This window comes from Antechinus flavipes, chromosome 2 (assembly GCF_016432865.1).
Source record: "Antechinus flavipes isolate AdamAnt ecotype Samford, QLD, Australia chromosome 2, AdamAnt_v2, whole genome shotgun sequence".
Lineage (NCBI taxonomy): Eukaryota > Metazoa > Chordata > Mammalia > Dasyuromorphia > Dasyuridae > Antechinus > Antechinus flavipes.
In genome coordinates this window covers 627,726,900-627,746,317 of record NC_067399.1, presented here as the reverse complement: position 1 = coordinate 627,746,317, position 19,418 = coordinate 627,726,900, and positions in this window count along the sequence as shown.

Below are 19,418 nucleotides of genomic sequence, written 5' to 3'. Positions count from 1 at the left end.
CACATGTGACCATGCTCTGGGGCATCTGAGACTATGCAGCTCACAGGGAAGCCACATTAAATAGAAGGAATGTGTGCAGTGAATGTATTCAGCTTTATTTATAAAAAAAGGACTTTGTAAGATAAACTAAGTATGTTATATTCTCTTCTAGACAGCTTTAGCCTCAAATATACATTTTCTTCATTGTCCCCATTGTTCTATAGTTTGCCTACCTTCCTGTAGGAACTCTCTCTATGGCTTCCTCATCTTTGTCTCATAACTTTCCCGGCTTCCTTCAAATCCCCCCTATAAGAAGGCTTTCCTTAATTCTAGACCTTTTCTCTGCTACTTATCTTCAATTTATCACACAAAGCTTATTTGTCTGTAGTAATCTGTATATTGTTTCTCCCCCTCCCCATTATAGACAGCGATCTCCCTGAGAGTGAAGACTAAATGTCTTTTGCTTTTTTTGCATCCTCGGAGCTTAGCAGAGGGCATGGCACATAGTGAACACTTAATAAATGCTTATTTACTGATTGATGTATGCCCCATGTGTCTCATTATTTCCTAAACCATTTACTTTGAAGCTTTGAACTCAGGTCCTTGCCTCTCATTTGCCCTTGGCTTTCAGGCCGTCTCTTTGATGACTTAACAGTTCCCATGAACTTGTTGACCTGTACTTAATTAACACAGAATTATAGCTTTCAAGTTAGAAGGGAGCTTAAAAAATCTAGTTCAAACTTCTTGTTTTATATTTGAGGAAATTGAATCATATAGATGTTAAATGACGTTCTCAGGGTCAAAAAGCTGGTCATTGCCTGATTTGAACCCAGAGTCTTTCTGTTTGTGCTTTGATTCAAATATTTGGATAAAAATTGCCCACTTTCAAAACTTGGGATTTGTCCTGAAAGCACACCTTTCCAGTGGGACTGGCTAAGGCCATTGAATTGCCCCTCCCATCGTGTAATATTGGTTTTCAGTAGGAAGATCTTACCTCACTGAAACAAATGAAAACTGACCCAACTATCCACTGATGCCATAGACAATTTATGTACCCTTTCCAAGATGGCTCCATTTTCTTCCAGGATCCTTGCAGCCTGAATTTCTTCTCTTCTTTTAAAGGGAAGAAGAGACCCTTGGCTGCTCAATGGTGTCTGAGCCTATGTAGCTCACAGCTGAGAAGCATCAAGGTGAGAGAATTCATAGAGCTTTGGAGTAAGCACTGGAAGGCTCACTTTGTAAGTCAGAATTTTTGGATTTTGCTCCTGGCTCCACCATCTAGTCTTCATTGGATCACAGACAGCATTTAGACCTCTTGACTTTTAATTTCCTAATTCATAAAATAGAGATAATATCTACTTCTATAAAAGCACTAGGAAACTCAAATGAGATAATGTATGTTCAACAACAGTACTCAACTATTAAATTCCTACTGTATGAAATGAAACTTATACTAGGAATGAAACAACCACCACCACCACAACAACAACAAAATGCAAACAATTCCCACCCTCAAGAAATTTACATTCTACTAGGAGATATAACATGTAAACAGAGAAGTAAGTACAAAACATTTTCAGACAAAGAGAATAATTATTGTTAGGAGTATCTGGAAAGGATTCCAGCTGAGCTTTAAAAGAAACAGTGAATGCTAAAAGATAATAAGGGAGAGTATTCTAGGCTTGGAGGGGTTGTGTGTACCAAAGACATGGATCTAGGAGATGGTAGTTTAAGTGTGGGGAAAAGCAAAGATATTTATTTGGTAAGCAATGTCTCTTACATAGAAAAAAAAGTGATCTCTGGATAAGAGCAACAAAAGACATAGGGAATAGGGAATGGATATGTGCTTTAATTAATATGAGAAATGTCTAGGCAAGGACATTCCTATTGTTATTGTCATTGCTCAGTTGTTTCATTATGACTCTCCATGATCTGCTTTGGGATTTTCTTGGCAGAGACATTAGAGTAGTTTTCTTTTTTCCTTTTTCTTTTCCAGCTCATTTTACAGATGAAGAAACTGAGACAAACAAGGTGTCATCATCATGATCATCATCATTATCACCACTGATATAATATCAAGACTTTAATTCAAATCAATGAGCTTATTTCTTGAAGGCCAGTCCCATTTTTAAAAAGTAAAAAGGATGGCCCATTTGATCTTATGGAACATTGATAATCAGAGCAGTTCTTTTCAACTCCTTCTAACTCATTTTTTTTCCTGGGCCAGAGAGAATAGTTTGCTATAACAGTTCCATTGTGGTGATGTTGCTACACTGGAAATGGGAAACATCTATTGTTGACAACTCTGTTGGAAATAGAATTTTTATCAGTGTAACATGTAATGGCACGAAGCTTGACGATAACATGTCTCTGCCAGAAAGCTTGTTAAAAATATTTATGAGGAGTTTAAATCTGCTTTTCACGACTATGACCCTCCTTCCATTCATAATGAAAGTCCTAGTCAGAGCCACTGACTGGGTTTCAAGGGACCTTGAGATGTATGGCAGTTAATAAAAAGCCTATCAAATGCAATTCAAAATGACACAATAAGTTTGATTTATTACAAGGGAACAACATGAATTTCTTTGTGATATGACATTCTCAGCCACAGAGTAGGTCATAATTTAATTATCACTTCCTTATTTATATTCCTGATAATTAAATAAGAGCCCTTCCTCCTGCAAATTGAACTTTCCAATCCTGCACCATCTAGTCCCACAGTGTTTAGTTGATGCCCAGGAATCTAGATCTCTTTAGAGATGGCAGTATTTGGTTTCTGTCTGGCATCTGAAGTATAGCATTTAGTTCTGGGAAGCACAGAAAAAGGAAAATGTTAACAAACAGGAAAACAGGTAGAGGAGGAGGATGGGGTGATTTGAAAGACCTTGAGACCATGCTGTGTAAGGATTATTTAAAAAATGAGGGACATTTAGCCTAGAGAAGAGAAAACTCAGGGGACTGGTATAAGAACTGGCTTCAAGGATCTGAATGGCTCTCCAGTGGAAGAGGGCTATGAGGTTTTTCTGTTTAGTTCCTCAAGGCAAAATTCAGAGGAAGTTGCAAGTAGAACATTTTGGGCATGTTATCAAGAGGAGAAAAACTTTTTAGAAATTAAAACCATCTTGAAATAGGCTGCCTCTCAAGGTGGTGAATTCACCATTGAAGGACTTTAAAGAGAAGCTACATTGCCACTTATTGTATATATCGAAATATGGATTCTTTATCAGGATAGTTGGAGCTGTTTGAATCTCAGAGATTTCTTTCGGCTCTAAATTTGGTGAATATTAGAATGACATTTCGTCCAGTAGAAAGGAAAAAATATTATTAACTTCTATTCACAGAAAATCCATCTTCTAAAGATGGGTGGCTAGATTGTTTGACAATGGGGTTGTTGTTACTGTCCACTTATCTTTTGTTCATGTCTGACTCTTTGTGACTCTAAATGTTTTTTTTTTTTTAAACAGAGATACTGGAGTGGTGCCACATTTCCTTTGCCAGCTCATTTTACAAATAAGAAAACTGAAGGAAACAGAGTTAAGTGACTTTTCCAGGGTCACATAGTATTAGTTTTGAATTTAGGAAGATGTGTTCCAAACCCTAGGCCATTATAGTTCCACCTAGCTGCCCATTTGGCAGTGGGATATGCCCTCAAAAAAAAAAAAATTAGAAGTCTTGCAAATTTGACTTTGGGGCTCCTGATTAACTTTTCAATTTTTCTTTTCTCTTCTCTAATACATGACTATATTTTCCCTAGGTCCTTAATTTTGACCCCTTGTTTCCCTAGTCCCTATAAAAAGATTAGTATATATATTTTTAATTTCTCCATCTCTTTCTTCCATCTCTGAATACTCAGTCAAAACCTGTTCTTTGGAAGCTGTCATTTAGAAAGCACTTAAGAAACTAAGTCACACAGACGTATTAATACCACCTCCATCTGTCACCCCCTCCCAGGGCAGCTGTTTTTTTTTTTTTTTTAAATAGGGTACAATATTTAAATCCAAAGAAATAAATCTATAATCCTACAATTATGAGTTAGTATGATTGCTTTGATGAACTTTCCCAACGCCCCATCCCCCAATTCCAGTCAGTGACTATCAACAGTGGGTGACTATTTACAGGTAAAGTAAGTCGTACCAACTAATAGCAGTAACATTCAATTTCCCATACTGATGATTTTGCAGGTTATTTTTATAAACCAGAAATATTGAGATGTCATGAGTTGTAACAGAACTTGGGAAATGAACCAGTGAGTTTGAATCAGGCACTAAGAAGAATAGAATGATCTGGGGAAATTTTAATGCTTTACAAATAAGTTCCAAATGCATTTCACTATCTCATCAAGAATGAAGAGTCTGATAATGTCTATATCCTACAGAGACTTTCACTTAGGGTTAGTTAAGTGGAATGGCCCAAATCCATTTCGAGAAGGCAGAATTTTACCTATTTCTTCTCTGAAATAGGATTCAGAATGAAGCTTTGGACTTTCGGTTATATCAATGCTCTTTAAGTCTCTGGAAAAATGATTTCTCCTCTTCTACTGGGAGGACTCTATTATTGGGTCACTCCTGGAAAAGGACGTCAAGCAATTGTGATTAGCTTGACTCACTGACTTGAAGATGGATGTGATATTTCATGAATCCAAACAGCCACCAGGTCTTAAGTCAAGACACTGCTCTGATAACCAACGGTTCCTGAATATTTCATCAATGAAGAAGCCACAAGGATCCTGCTCTGCTGTAGTTCTCACGTAGGGAGAGAGTCTATCAGTAGTATCTCTAATCATTTTGGAGTACAAGTTTATCATATGGAGGAAAAAGGCAAAATTTGAATCCTAAAATATGGATTTGAATCCCAACTCTTTCCCTTACTATCGTCATAATTTTGGTTGTTATCTTTCTATTCTTGGTCTTTCTCTCTTCCAGTCATCAAAGACCAGTGACAAAGCAAAAATCTAGACAACTGGCAATGGTATGGGATGTAGTGAGTGACCTTGGCATCTTGAATGTTTGATCAAGCTCTAAATGCTCTACAACACCTGCTTCATCTCCCTTTCTGGCCATTGGAACAATTTGTTCTGCTCATTCTACTAAGAGGAAGTCTTCACAAACTTGGGGGCAGACATTGGGAATAATTCATTGATGAGTCCCTCAACCTTGCCTATTCACCATGGCAATTTTTACCAAATTGTGTCCACACATATGCTGCAGTTTCTTGAAGCCACAAGTGAGAGTTGTGTGGAAGGTGATCACCAAAGATGGATGAAAATCCCTCACATCAGAGATGCTAGTCCCTCCTGAGTATCCCCTTCAACCCAACATATGAATAATAATCCTACCTACTTCAAGAGATTGTTGTGAGGAAATCACTTTATAAACAGTTTTTTTTTTTTTTTTAAGTACCATAAAAATGATCCCATGTTCTTGTTATTGCTAAGGGCTGAGCAGCTGGCATTTCTGTCCTAGACTTATCATTTTTGACTGAAGTGCCCTTATGTTCTAGCAACAGCAGACTTATTATACCTTCATTCCTAAGGCAAAGGGATCTCATTAGGATGTGCAGCATTTAAGTTTTCTAGTTCTTGATATTATTCAGTCATGGCTCCAGGCAAATACCCTGTTACAAGTCCCTCAGCTCCATTTCCCCCATCAGAAAACAATGGCCTTGTCCAGTCCAGCTGGGCCACTCTAGGTGAATTCAGTTTCTTTAAGGCCAAATTTTTCCCCTCTCCCCCAAGAAAAGAAGTTATTTAAAAGATTAAATGGCAATATTTGTTAGCAACTTGCTATCAGTACAACTTGCGCTTCTGAAAGAGACTAGATATTACCTTGGAGCAGTTTCTCTCTCCTAGCCTCAAGATATTTTTGCTCCTGACCTACTCATACATATTTGTCTGTTCTCCAATTTGCCTAGGGGCACCCTCCTCTCCCCCATTTTCACCCCCATGCAATCCTTCCATCCTTCTGAATTTCCCTGCCTTATTTCCCACTTGTTCAAAGTTATTAGAGTAGTTTGCCATTTCTTTCTCCAGTTCATTTTACAGATGAGGAAACTGAAGTAAACAGGTTAAAGTGACTTGCTCAGGATCACGTGGCTAGTAAGTGCCTGAGGCCCATTTAAACTCAGAGGAGACTTCCTTACTTCGGAACTGGTACTCTATCCACTGCCGCAGTGTATGACTACTTTGTTCCAATCAAATTTAGTTTTATAATACTTTAGCTTAATTTCTAGTCAGAAAAGATCTTTGTGGATTCTAATATGTTATTTGGGTTGGTAGCTATCCCTCCCAGCTTGCTGTGGTGAAGTCTGAGATATAGACCATACTTATGTTTGATATAACCCTTAGTGTAAACCACATTGCACAGTAGTGTGATGATAAAGTGTAAAACGTAGATGTATTTAGTTTGTTGTGGGCTGTACTGAAAACTACCTCACACAGCAAGCAGTGTGATAGGAAAGTCTCTGTTGTAGACCACCGTTGGGAGGCCAACCTTGGGACTGGCTAAGGCACAGTGGGAATGTAGGTCACAGGAGTTAAGGGATGGAGGAAAGGGACAGAAATATAGATATATATTTCTCCTATATAAAAATAAGGATATGGGGTGGAAAGAAAGGCTGTGTGCCAGTTATTGAACTGTTTGAAAAAGCAGAGTGAGTGGGAATCTGGTAGAAAGCAGATGGTATGAGTAAAAGTGCGTGCATATTCAAGGAGTATGGATGACTAGACCATTCTGGCTGCCGTGGAGAGTCCACAGAGGAGAGTGGGAAAGAAAGTTGGCAAGATGGTTGTGCCTGACTCTAAAGGACTGATGATAAACACGTTATTATCTACTATCTGGCACTGATCACTGCTTCTTTCATCTGAATCTTCACTCTACAGTGGGAGTATAAAGAAAGCCTTTAAAAGCAAGGCCATATCCCCAGAAACCAACTTTACTTTCCTGTAAGGGACTCCAAAATACCATCTGGAATCCTGCTACTTAACAGATAAAAAGAGAAAGCTGAAAGATACCTCTTGCTGAAACTCAGTTTCTCCCAAGCTTAGGACCAGAAGAATAAATAAATGGATCTCCCTCCTTTCTTTGTAGAGGTAGGGGACATGGGTGGGGAATATTGACCATGTACTCAAAGATGACTATAATCTTGATATTTCCATTATCAATGAATGTACCACTTCTGTGTTCAAGAAATCAGAAACTCCTTGTCTGACTATAATCTCTTGGTTTTTCACCTCTTCTTCCCTCCCTCCCTCCTTCCCCCCAACTCTGTCTCTCTGTGTATCTCTGTTTTTGTCTCTCTGACTCTCTTTCTATGTCTCTGTGTCTCTGTCCCTGTTTCTCTCTGTGTCTCTCCGTCTCTGTCTCTGTCTCTGTCTCTGTCTCCCCTTCCTCCTCCTCTTTGTTTCTCTTTCTCTCTCTCTCTCCTTTCCCTTACAAAACACTATTCTTCATCGATAGCATAATCTCCAGGCCTCACCAATCTCTCAATTCTATTCCAGTCCATTTCCCTTGAACTAGTCACATTCTCCTCTTCTTTCCATCTTGACTCCTTTATAAACCAATTCCACACTATACTGTCTTTTCTCTGGAATCCCTATCACTTGATTACACCCAGTAAAGCCTCAGCCTTGGATCACTCCCACTATTCATTACTTTTATTCCTTTACAGCTGCTAAACAAAGGTGGAGAAAATGACACAACCACTTTGACTGCCTCTACTACAAAATGATGTTACATAACCTCAATGGGGCTTCCACTGCTGCTAGGCAATACTACATTAGCACCATTGGCAACTTATTCTCCCATTCTGTACACTGGTTCTTTCAAACCTTTTTTATTTCTCTTCAGATCTCTCATGGCTCTCCTGATTTTCTTACTTGGCAACTTTGCCTCATATTTTAAAGAAAAAATTAAAACTATTCTCTATGAATTCTTTCATCCCTTGTCTTCCTCACCTTTTATCACTCAAGTGTCTTTAGTCACTTTCTACCCTCCTTTTATGTGAAGTGGCCTTCCTTCTTACCAAGGCTAAGCCCTGTATTGTTCAAGTGATCTCATTTCATCCCATCTTCATCAGATTGCTCCTTCTTTAATCCCCAGTGTTTCACTTATTTTCCATTTCTCCTTTTCTAGTGATTCCTTTCTCATTCCCTGCAAATAATCTTATCTTTGTCTTAGTCTGGAAAAAAAAACCTGATTTGCTCCTCCATTTTTTTAAAATTATTCTATGTTTTTTTTTTTTGTTTTGTTTTGTCCTTGGTGGCTAAATGGCTCAAAAAGGTCACCAATAATAGATGCCTCTATTGTCTCTTCTCTCACTCTCCTTTTACTTCCTTATGATCTGTCTTCTGACCATGTCATTCCACTAAAACCATTTCCTCCAAAGTAATTAATGATCCCTTAGTTGCCAAATCCAAGGGCTTTTTTTCAATCCTCATTCTCCTTGACCTCTCTGCTGCCTTTGACACTATTAATCACCCTCTCCTTCTTAATATTTTCTTTTTCTCTAGGTTTTAAAAAGCACTACTTTCTCTTAGTTCTTTTCCAATCTGCTTGACCATTACTTCTTGGTATCCTTTGCTAGATGTTCCTTCAGACCCCATCTCCTTACCATAGGTGTCCTTCAGGGTTCTCCCATGGGTTTAATTTACCATTTCTAAATTGATGATTCTATTTTCTATTCTATCCTAATCTCTTTGCTGACCTTCAATCTCTGCCTTTCAGAAAAGGATGCCCACTAGACATCTTAAACTCAATAAGTCCACTATAGAATGCGTTATCTTTCCCCCTTAAATCCCACCCAACACCCTATTACTGTAGAGGTTAAAACAGATTTTCCCAATTTCTCAGACTTACAATTCAAGAGTCATCCTGGATTTCTCTGCATCTCTGTTTCTGTTTGTCTCTATGTAGAGGACTGCAAATAGTGGGGGAACTCTGGGTAAGGTATAACACCCTTTAATCCATCTCCCTTTGGTGTTCTTACCTTTTCTGAGGATGTCAGGGAGGGCATGATCACCTGTATTCTACTTGAAAAAAGGGATGGAGATACTTATAGTAAAGAGACATTTATATATCAATAGCAAGGTGCTTATAATTAGCACTCGCTCAGTGTGATGTTATGATATAATGGTTCTCTAGTTAGCACATGCTTAGTGTGCTGTAATGATGTAATCATACCAAGGTATTTAAGGGCTGAGAGGACTTGAAATAAGGACTCCATCTTTGACCATCCTCATGGGTTTCTTGCCTTCATCACAACTCCACTAAGACCAAGGACTCCGGCTGATCCTAAAATCCTCCAGAGAGCTAGTCCGGACAATATATTTTGGCACTCCAACTTGGGGACTCTAGAAAGCATACTACATCTCTTTGCCTCTCTTTCTGTCCCCCTTCTCTAAGTTGTTGCCAAAGCTTCTCAATTTCACTTTTGCACTATCTCTCATATATATATATATATATATATAATATATATATATATATATATATATATATATGTATGTATGTTTGTGTGTGTGTGTGTGTGTATGTTTGTGTGTGTGTGTGTGTGTGTGTGTGTGTGTGTCTGTGTATACACACTGGCACTACACAAATCTGGTGGTATCACTTCACAATTGATAACTGCAACAACATGGAGGTGGGTCTGCCTGCCTCAAGTCTTTCTCCATACCAAACCTTTCCCCATTCAGCCACTGAAGTGATTTACCTAAAGTGCAAATCTGATTATGGAGCCTTCTACTTGGTAAACTCCAGTAGCTTTCTATTTCCTGCAGTAGCAAATATAAACTATTCTGCTTAAAAAGAAAAAAAAAAATCATTTTTCCTAGTATGCTCTTAGCCAATAATTTCTTTCATTCTCAGATTTTGTTTTTTATTTCAGGGTAGTTGGGTTTGAGTCTAGATGTATGATTTCATTGGTATGGAGAACTCCCAGTGAGGAAATTCCCTCCACCAAACAGTAATTTATGTGCAATTTATAGTCTCAGTAATGTGAGGTACTAAAATTTTGGAATTAGCTGTGTGCTTATTATTTGAACATGGCAAAAATTGAACTTGAAATCATTTCTTCCTCATTCTAAGGGTGATCATCTTTTCAGTGCATCAGATTGAGGCTAATAGCATTTTATTTTATGCCTCTCTAATTGATCTATTATGAAAGTTTCTGCTTTATGGACACTAATTTTAGTTCTCCACTAGATTTCAAACTCCATGGGAAGGTTGGGGGTCATATCTTAATCAAAATTTGCATAACTCTCTCAGCACTAAGCTATGTCTTTGTACACAATAGGAGCTTAATACATGTTTGTTGAATGAATACATGAATCAAAAATCCTACAATGCTAGACACATAATAGGCACCCAATAAATTCTGTGGAATCAAATGAATCCACTTTTCTATTCTCAGGAAAATATAAAATCTAAGCCTCTATCTCAACCACCCACTCTTCTTCTCCTCTTGATTTCCCATGGGAAAAACAAAAATACCCAAGAATTGAAAGAGATACTGTGAGAGGCTTGGAAATCTTTTTATTAAAGGGCCAGACACCTCCTTCCTACATCTCCAAGTATCGACTGTCAAATGCCACTTTCATCTCCACTGTTTGCTTCCATTAGCTTCCTATAGTAGAACAAAGCAAAACCCGTCAAAGCATAAACTCAATTACTCCATTTGCACTGCACTGAAAATCTGCTGATCCATTTTCTAGTCACTGAATTTACAAGGCAATAAAGAGATGCATGCTGATGAGCTCTGACCAAAGATGGAGGTGTTGGAGCTTAGGACTTACATATGCAGGTAAGAGCTAACCAACCAGTTGTCTTTACAACTGTTTTTATTGTAGCAAATGTTAAAATAAAAATCATATTTTCATCTCTTGCTCCCCTCTTTATTTTTTAATGCTCAGCTCCCATTTAGCAGTACCTTCTAAGCCACTTATGCTTCCAATCAAACAAATTGCATCAAATTGGATTCTATTTAAATATTTAATTTGATTGATCATGTGCATATAAATCCCAGGAAAGGAAGTTTGTTTGGTGAGGGGGCATTTAGGAATGATAAAAAGCCCTGGTTTTCTTTGAGAGTATCTGACTGGTAGCCATCAGAGATGTAATTTTTTTTCAAGTCAAGTCAAGAAACATTTATTAAGCAATTATGATGTGCCAGGAACAGTGCTAAATCCTGGAGGATAAAAATAGAAGTGAAAAGAGAGGCTTCAAAAGGTTTGCATTGTTATGAGAGAAGATAATACATGAAAGGGGTTAAAAATGGGTGGAGGGTAGAAGAAGGTATCCATGGATTAAGATGGTAAAGAAGTCTGCAGAAATAGGAATGTAGAAGGATGAAGATGGGGGCGGGGGAGAATGGCTGTGTTGGGCACTCATCCTTGGGGACTTGGGGAGGAATTTAACAATTAGGGAAGGGGGCTATGGCAGCAGAGACATGTTCTAGAATGAGAAAAGGTATGTGAAATGTGGTATCTTCCAGGGTGAGAAAGCTTTTAATTCAATATATTGCAAAGAGATTTCTTGGACTTGGATTCAAGAACATCTGGGCTCAAATTCTGCCTTTAAAACTTAGTAGTTCTTTGACCCTGGGTGGATAAGTTTCCTCAACTTTATTTATTTATTTTTGGTTGCCTTTTTTTTTTGAGATGCAAATGGGGTTAAGTGACTTGCTCAGGGTCACACAACAAGTTTTAAGTGTCTGAGATTATATCTGAACTCAGGTTTTCCTGACTTCAGGGCCAGTGCTCTATCCATTGTACTACCTAGCCCAGCCACTGAAGTTTCTTCAACTTTAAAAAAGCAATGGCAATAACATTTAATTTATAGGATAGTGAGAATCAATAAATGATATATTTAAGTAATGTAAAGACTTTTGTAAATCATAAAAGACTATATAAATGTATGACATTATCATCATTATTATTAGGAATCTAATTAGTTATCATCACTTTGTTTTTCCCTATTACTAACAATCCCTTTAACTTCCTGGGATCATTGAAATTTAACCTTTTAAGTGACCTAAAGTTATCTAGTCTGGGGCTTCTTAAACTTTTTTCCCATTCTTCAGAAATTTTTATGTGACCCCAGATACATAGGGGTATAAAATAGGCATACAAATCAAACATTTACTGATAATAAATCATAATTTCATGAACCCCACATTAAGTTACAAGGCCCCCCAGTTTAAGAAACTGGATTCTAGTCTACCCCCCCAAATCCCCCTCATCTCCCCCCCACACTATGAATTTTTTTTTTTCCGATGAAGTAACTGAATCCCAAAGGAGCTAAATGAACTTTCATATAATCATGCATATATTAATTGGCAGGAACAGGGCAGAAACCCAAGTGCTCTTCTTCAAAATTCAGGATATAACATTGGCTCTTATTCTCAGGGCTCTGCTTCTCAAGCAAAACTTGCTTACTTCCAAGCACATTGACTTCACTTCCCCCTCATCCCAAGCACTTCAGCTTCTCAGTATGAAAAAAGACTTGAGCAACGGCTGCAATTTGAACCAATACAACCTCAATTCTATCATCTTGTTGAATGGTTAGTCCAAGGTGATAAATGCACAACTATAAAACCTGCCCAGCATGTGACCAAATGAATAGCTAGAGCCCAGTAAATTAAAGTGGCAAGAGAACAATGGTGATGCATTTAGCAATCAGGCTTAATTGAATAATTATTTAATTTGCCCTCTTTGTCTCACTGGGGTGAGTCCCAGAGGATGCCCCATGAATTTGCCAAGTGAAGGCAGTCCCAGCTTTGTGCAGGAAGCTAAGGAGTGATTCAGGAGCCCTTCTGCTATGCGTGATTATGGGTGGAGTGTTCTCCAAGTTAGGCTTCCTGGCAACATTTCTGCCCACAAGAACCTGGATTTCTGAGTTATCTATCATTCAAATTTAGTGTTTGACATTTTCAAATAATTCCAGAGTCACTTTCCACCCCCCACCTCCTCTGAGATGTGTAAGTACAGACAATTTACTCTGTAATCCTGGACCACCTGAGCCCAGAGTTATGTGGCTGACCAGAAAATAACACCCTTCCCCCACAGTCTCTGTCTCCATCTCTGTCTCTCTGTTTCTATGTTTCTTTCTCTGTCTGTCTCTGTCTATCTGTCTCTGCCTCTCTCTCTCTCACTCTGTCTCTCTTTTGTCTCTGTCCCTTTTTTGGTCTCTATTTCTGTTTCTGTCTCTGTCTCTCTTTCAGTCTCTGTCTCTCTGTTTCTCTCTATGAATCTCTCTCTCTCTCTCTCTCACACACACACACACACACACACACACACACACACACACACACACATTCACTTTAGGTGAGATTATACAAAAGACTCACAACAAATAGTAGTTATGATTCCGCAAATCCATAGATTCAAAGAATCATCAATTCAACCTTCTTCCACTTATAGAAATGAATTATCCAAAGTCACAAAGGCTTTGGATTTTGTTGCTTTGTTCTGTTCTCAACCTTGTGAATTTACAATTCAAATAGGGAGTAGAAATCTAATGTCCTGACTCTCCACTAAGCACTATTACCTTTATGCCATATCATCTTAGTTCTTTAAAAGACTTTCTTTTTTGAGTTTGTATTTCATGTTCTATGCCTGGCACAGTTTTCTCCAAAATGTGAGGATATGATTCCTTCCTTGCAGGGATTATTTGCCTTCTCTATAGGTAAACAATCAAACATCCACAAAATAGGTAACAATATAAGACAGTATATAATATGTATCAATCAACATGTATTTATTAAGATCCTGCTAAATGCCAGACATTATACTAGGTCACAGGAACTCATATATATAATATGATTCTGTATATAATGCTTTCCCTCAAGGAGTTTATATTTCCTAGGGAAAGACAAATATATAAAAATACAAGTATATACAACTTAATAAGAGGTAGGGAATTAGAACTTGGGAGAAGAAGAAATCAAAAAGCCTTCATATAATAGATGGCCTGTAAACTAAGCTTTGAGAAAAAATAGGGATTCTAAACAGGAGATGAGAGGTGAGTACATTCTAGGCATATGCAATAACCTATCCAAATATACAAAAATCAATGCAATAGAAGATCAGAGGATGTTGTGATGAGATTCAGGCAGGCTGGAATATATAGTCAGAGAAGGTTTCATGGAGGAAATGGGACCTCAGCTTGACTTTGAAGGTTGGGTACGATTTTAAGAACAATAGGGAGACAGTTTAGGAAACAACATGAATCTAGGTATAGGTGTAGATATGTTCAGGATGTTGTGGGAAAGGTGAGAAGGAAGAAAAATAAGAAGATTGGTGTGTTTATCTGTTGTTAGGAAACACTGGTTATGGGAGAAATTTCCTAGGGATAATATGATGACTGGTTCTATCCAATGGGAGAGAGCCTTCCATGTCATTTTAGATACTTATATTTTCCCAGTAGAAAAAAGAGAGAGAGATTACAGCATTTTGAGCAGGCTAGTACTACTGTGAAATTTGGCAGTTATTCAAAATGAGGTATGGTATGGATATAGCAAGCATCCTGCCTCCTGCATCCTGTATCCTGCAAACTCAGATTTTGTTTTTCTTTCCCCTTTCCCCATCAGTAGGCCCATTTCTCTCACAGGTGCAATTTTCTAGCTGCCAAAACTTTTCCTTGTTTAAATGTTGTCCTATAAACCACGGATGAGAGTATACCAACGTCTTAGCTAACTTCAGGAAGATTTAATATTAATCATTTTACAAAGCATACAATGAAGAGAAGAGAAGAATCAGTAATAGAGGGGATCAGATCAATTAATCCTAGTCCTCTATCTCAACTGGTCAATTCTCTTCTAATTTTTTTTCTTTATAATCTCAGCCTTGAAATTCTGGTTCTAGTTCCATTCCCCTGGGTTGAGTTGGCTTGGAACTACTAACCTTACACTTTGGGCATCTGTTTCTTTAGCTCACAAAAGAAGTCTAGGAACTTGGAAAATTTTCTCATAAGCAGCTTATGTTTGGTTAATATGGCAGAGTTAAGAGAGCTCTGGATCTAGAGTCAGGGAAGGGCTAGTTTGAAGTTTGAGGGTTGATGCTTGCTGTATGAACATGGCCAAATTGCTCAAACTCTCCGGGCTTCCATTTTTTTTTATTTCTAAAGCAAAGATTGTTGGGCTAGATGATTTGAAAGATTGTCTTCATCTCCTAATCGATGAATTCCATTTAACTCATGAGCCAAAGTATGGGAAAGCCTAAAATCACAAATTCCTGTAATCACTTTATCCTCCTTCCCATCTCCCACCTTCTTTGAAGAGTGTGAGTTTTGTCATGCAATCTTGAGATACTTGGGCCCAGAATCATGTGCCTGACAAACAAGTGATGTCATTTATTTACCTCTATCTCCAACAGGTTATAAGAACTTTTGAGTGCAGGGATTGTCTTACTTGTATTTATATTTCTAACAAGTAGTCAATACCTGGAATGCAGCAAGTGCTTAATAAATGCCTTTTCATTTCATTCACAAATATCCAGATTTTATCACCCCTTATTAGTGGAGCAGAGTAATTTCATCACATTGGGTATATATAATATATTGTTGATAAAATGATATGGAGAGACCCTGACCTCCTTTCACAATGCTTTTGAAATTCTTTCCAACTCACAGGTTTCAAGGTCATCTGGGAAAGTCAGCATAGAGGGAAGTTGCCTTTTTTCCTAGACCGGTATTGGGAAGAGATTGGTCTCTTCCTGCTGGGTTTTAAATCTCTTCTTTTTATTGACTCAGCTTTGGTTAAGAGATCCCTGCATGGTTAGTGAGTAGAACTCTGACTTTTAGGACATTTTGCTGTTAGATTTTTATCTTCTGCCTGTGGTGGAGTAGGTCTGTGAGTTCCCCATAATGAAAAGCAGAGCACTTCTCTAATGCTAAAAATACCCACTTCGCCTACAAACACTCTGCCTAACTGAGCTCTGAGCAGAAAAGGTATGAAACAGCTTTGAAAGTTAACACTTTCCTTAGAACTTAAGTGGGCTTGAGACCTGTGTTAATGTTGAGGGAGTGGAGAGGAGAAATGGCATCTCATGAAAATCTCACTTTTCCCACGTTCATCCCAGTGCTCTGATGTCTGACAAGTCTTTGGGAAGGTTAAAGGAGGAAGTGTTAAAATGACCTGTGTTACTGCCTATGCTCCTGGACAATGCTTATATTTGTAATAGATCTATGACTTCACTACTATTGGGAAATACCTATGAGCAGGCTTCCCCTGCCAAAACAAAACTTCAATTTGTTGTCTTAGATGGTTACTAAGGGCACTGAGAGATTACAATTAGCTCACAAGGAGTAAACTATGAAGGGATAATGATGAAATTAAGGGGTGAGAGAGGAAAGTACTGGGAAAAAGGAAAAGGGAGACGTGGAATGGTGCAAATTATCTGCCAGAAAAAAAGAGGCCAGAAAAAGCTTTTACAGTGGAGAAGAGAGGAAGAGAAGGTACTGTTCTCATCAGAATTGACTCAAATAGGAAATAAGATACATACTTAATAGGGATATAGAAATCTATCTTAACCCTGAAGGAAAATAGAAAGGGAAAAGGATATGGGAAGGGAGGGTGATAAAAGAATCTAATCATTTCATTTTGGGGGAAAGAGTGGTCAGTAGCAAAACCTCTTTTGAGGAGGAACAGGGTGAAAAGAGAGAGAGAATAAATAGGGGATATAAAATTAGCAATAGTAATTGTAAAAAAAAAATTAAAGCAAGTTTCTCTGATGAAATAGTGTTCTCTGGAAAATGATATGCAGGATGCTCTCAGGGAAATATACTGTATACAAAGTAATAGCAATGTTTTAGGATGGCCAGCTGTAAATGACTTTGTTATTCTCAGTAGTATAATCATCCACACCAACTATGAAAGACATATGATGAAAAATCCTATCCATGCCCACAGAAGGAATTGATAGAGTTTGAATATAGATTAAGATATTCTTTATCACTCTATCTCTCTCTTATTTTTAACTTAATATTTCTTGATGATTTTTATTTTCATTAGGGTAGGAGAGCTATGTTTTCTTTCACAACTTGAGTATTATGGAGATGTTTTGCATAATTCCACATGTGGTTTCTTAATTGTGGGTAAGGATAAGAGAGAGAACCTAGAACTCAAAAATCTTAAAAGCAAATGTAAAAAAAAAAATGTTTTGAATGTAACTGGGGAAAATATTAAATAAATAAAATTTTACAAATGTGCTCACAGGTATCAGAAATAGAAGTGCAACATAGCCCTTCCTAACTCCAACTCTGGCTCTATTTTACCACCCATGTTTTTGATTTGCCAAATTTAAGACCCTAAAAGAAGTATCATATAGTGCTATTGAATTGTATCAGGATCTGAAACTATAACCTTTTTAAAGGGGGCCAATTAAGTTGGTTTGGATTTCTAATATAACACATTTGTCTATCACAAATAATATAAACCATTCCTCTGGTAAAAACAATAATACCAAAGTCTCTTGGTTTTTCCAATGCTTAATTCAAGCATGCAAATTTGGAAATTTGGGAAGGTTAATTTTGGGGGTATGCTTCTCTCCTTCCCTTTTGGTGTACCCCAACTCCATCCCTTCTATGGATATTTTTTTAACCCATATAAATTGCCTTATGTCTTTTCCCCATTATCTGTATCAAAACCTAACCTCAGTACTTGATCCAAAGTGTTATTCTAAGTTAGGCGCTGTTTAAACTATTGCCTAGTTTATAAGATGTAAGTTTATTCTGTTTATCTCTCAAGAGGACAATTGCAAGCAATGAGTAAAGATCAGAAAGAGGCAAATTTTGAATCCACATAAGGAAAGATACTCTAATTAGAGCTATCCAACCACAGAATGGAAAGCCTCGGAAATTAGCATCTCCCTCATCACTGGAATTCTTCAAGCAAAGATTTTTTGACTAGTTGTTTGAAATATTATAGAATGGATTCTTCTACTATGTAAAAGGCTAGACTAGATGACCTCTAAGGTCCCTTCTCATATTCTGTGCTGCTGAATAAACTTCACTACATTTATAATCTGTTTATATCCTATAGCATCAGGGAAATATTTTTTAAAACATCAATGTATACTATCATAGACTGCTTTATGATGTCATTTTCTGGATATTGAAAACTCTTTGATTATAAGAGCTCATCTATATATCTCTGAAAGACTATAGACCTTGCATGAACCTCAGAGTTTATTTAGTCTAATCATCTCATTTTTGCAGATGATGACATTGAAGCTCAAGTTGGTTATCAGTTACTCCAGTTCACACAGTTCCTATTTCAAAAATCATTTGAACCTAGGTCCTTCAGCCCCAAATTAGGCTGCCTATATTGAACTCAGGATCTAGTATATCCTTTTATTGTAACTTTTTACAGTTGCCCAATAAGGCAGATAGTGGTATTATTACATGTCCCCAAAATCTTAACATAGTTCTGAGTTCTAAGACTTTTAAACTGCACTAAGACTTTTGGGACCCTCTATATTTTCCCTATTTTAGAAGTATGGAAATTGAAGTTTTATTATGCTTTTCCCAATATCAAGCCTAGATTAGTAAGTCTAATTCTTTAGAGAAGTAGTGTATGGCAAAAATAATAATAATAATAGATGTGGAGTCAAAGGAGATTCTGTCCCTAATGCTTTTCTAATTATGTGACTCTAGGTAAATCATTTAAACTATCTGTAAATTGGAGATAAACACACAAGCAGTGCTTACTTCACAGGTTTGAGGGAGATAATGGATGACCAAGTCTTTTGAAAATCTTAAAGAACTATACAAATATTAGCTATTAATAATAAATTCTAAAAATCTAGCATTTACAGAGTACATTGAGGTTTGCAAAGCACTTTACAAATATTACACTGGATCTTCACAACTGTGGGAGGTAAGTGCTGTTATTATTATTATTTTCTAGGTGGAGAAACTGAAGCAGATGGGGACTAAGGGACTGGCTCAGACTCACATAGCTAATTAATTTGCTGAGACCAGATTCAAACTCAGTGTTTTATGTCTCTAGGCCCAGTTTTCCATGGGCTATACTACCTAGGTGCCTTCCTGCCATCATAGCATGACACTAGCTCATAAAAAATTACATTAAATAAGTGTTTAATGGTTGAAAGTCAGGGCTCTAGGTTATAGTACAAAAATGAACTTTATCACATCTGAGATAGAAGTGTTGTTTCTCCTTTCTTTGTTGAGTTTATATTAAGCATTTTTATTTTAGAAAGTGCTATTCTGTGATCACATAACCAGCATCTGATATAATGTTACATTGTCTTGCGCTAATGATGATTATTGTAATAATAATAATAATAACTAACATTTACATAACACTTACTATGTACCAGGCACTATGCTAGGTGTTTTAGAATTATTATCATGTTTAATACTCAAACCCATGAGGTAAGTACTATTATTATACCTATTTCACAGATGAGGAAGCTAAGGCAAATAGAAGCT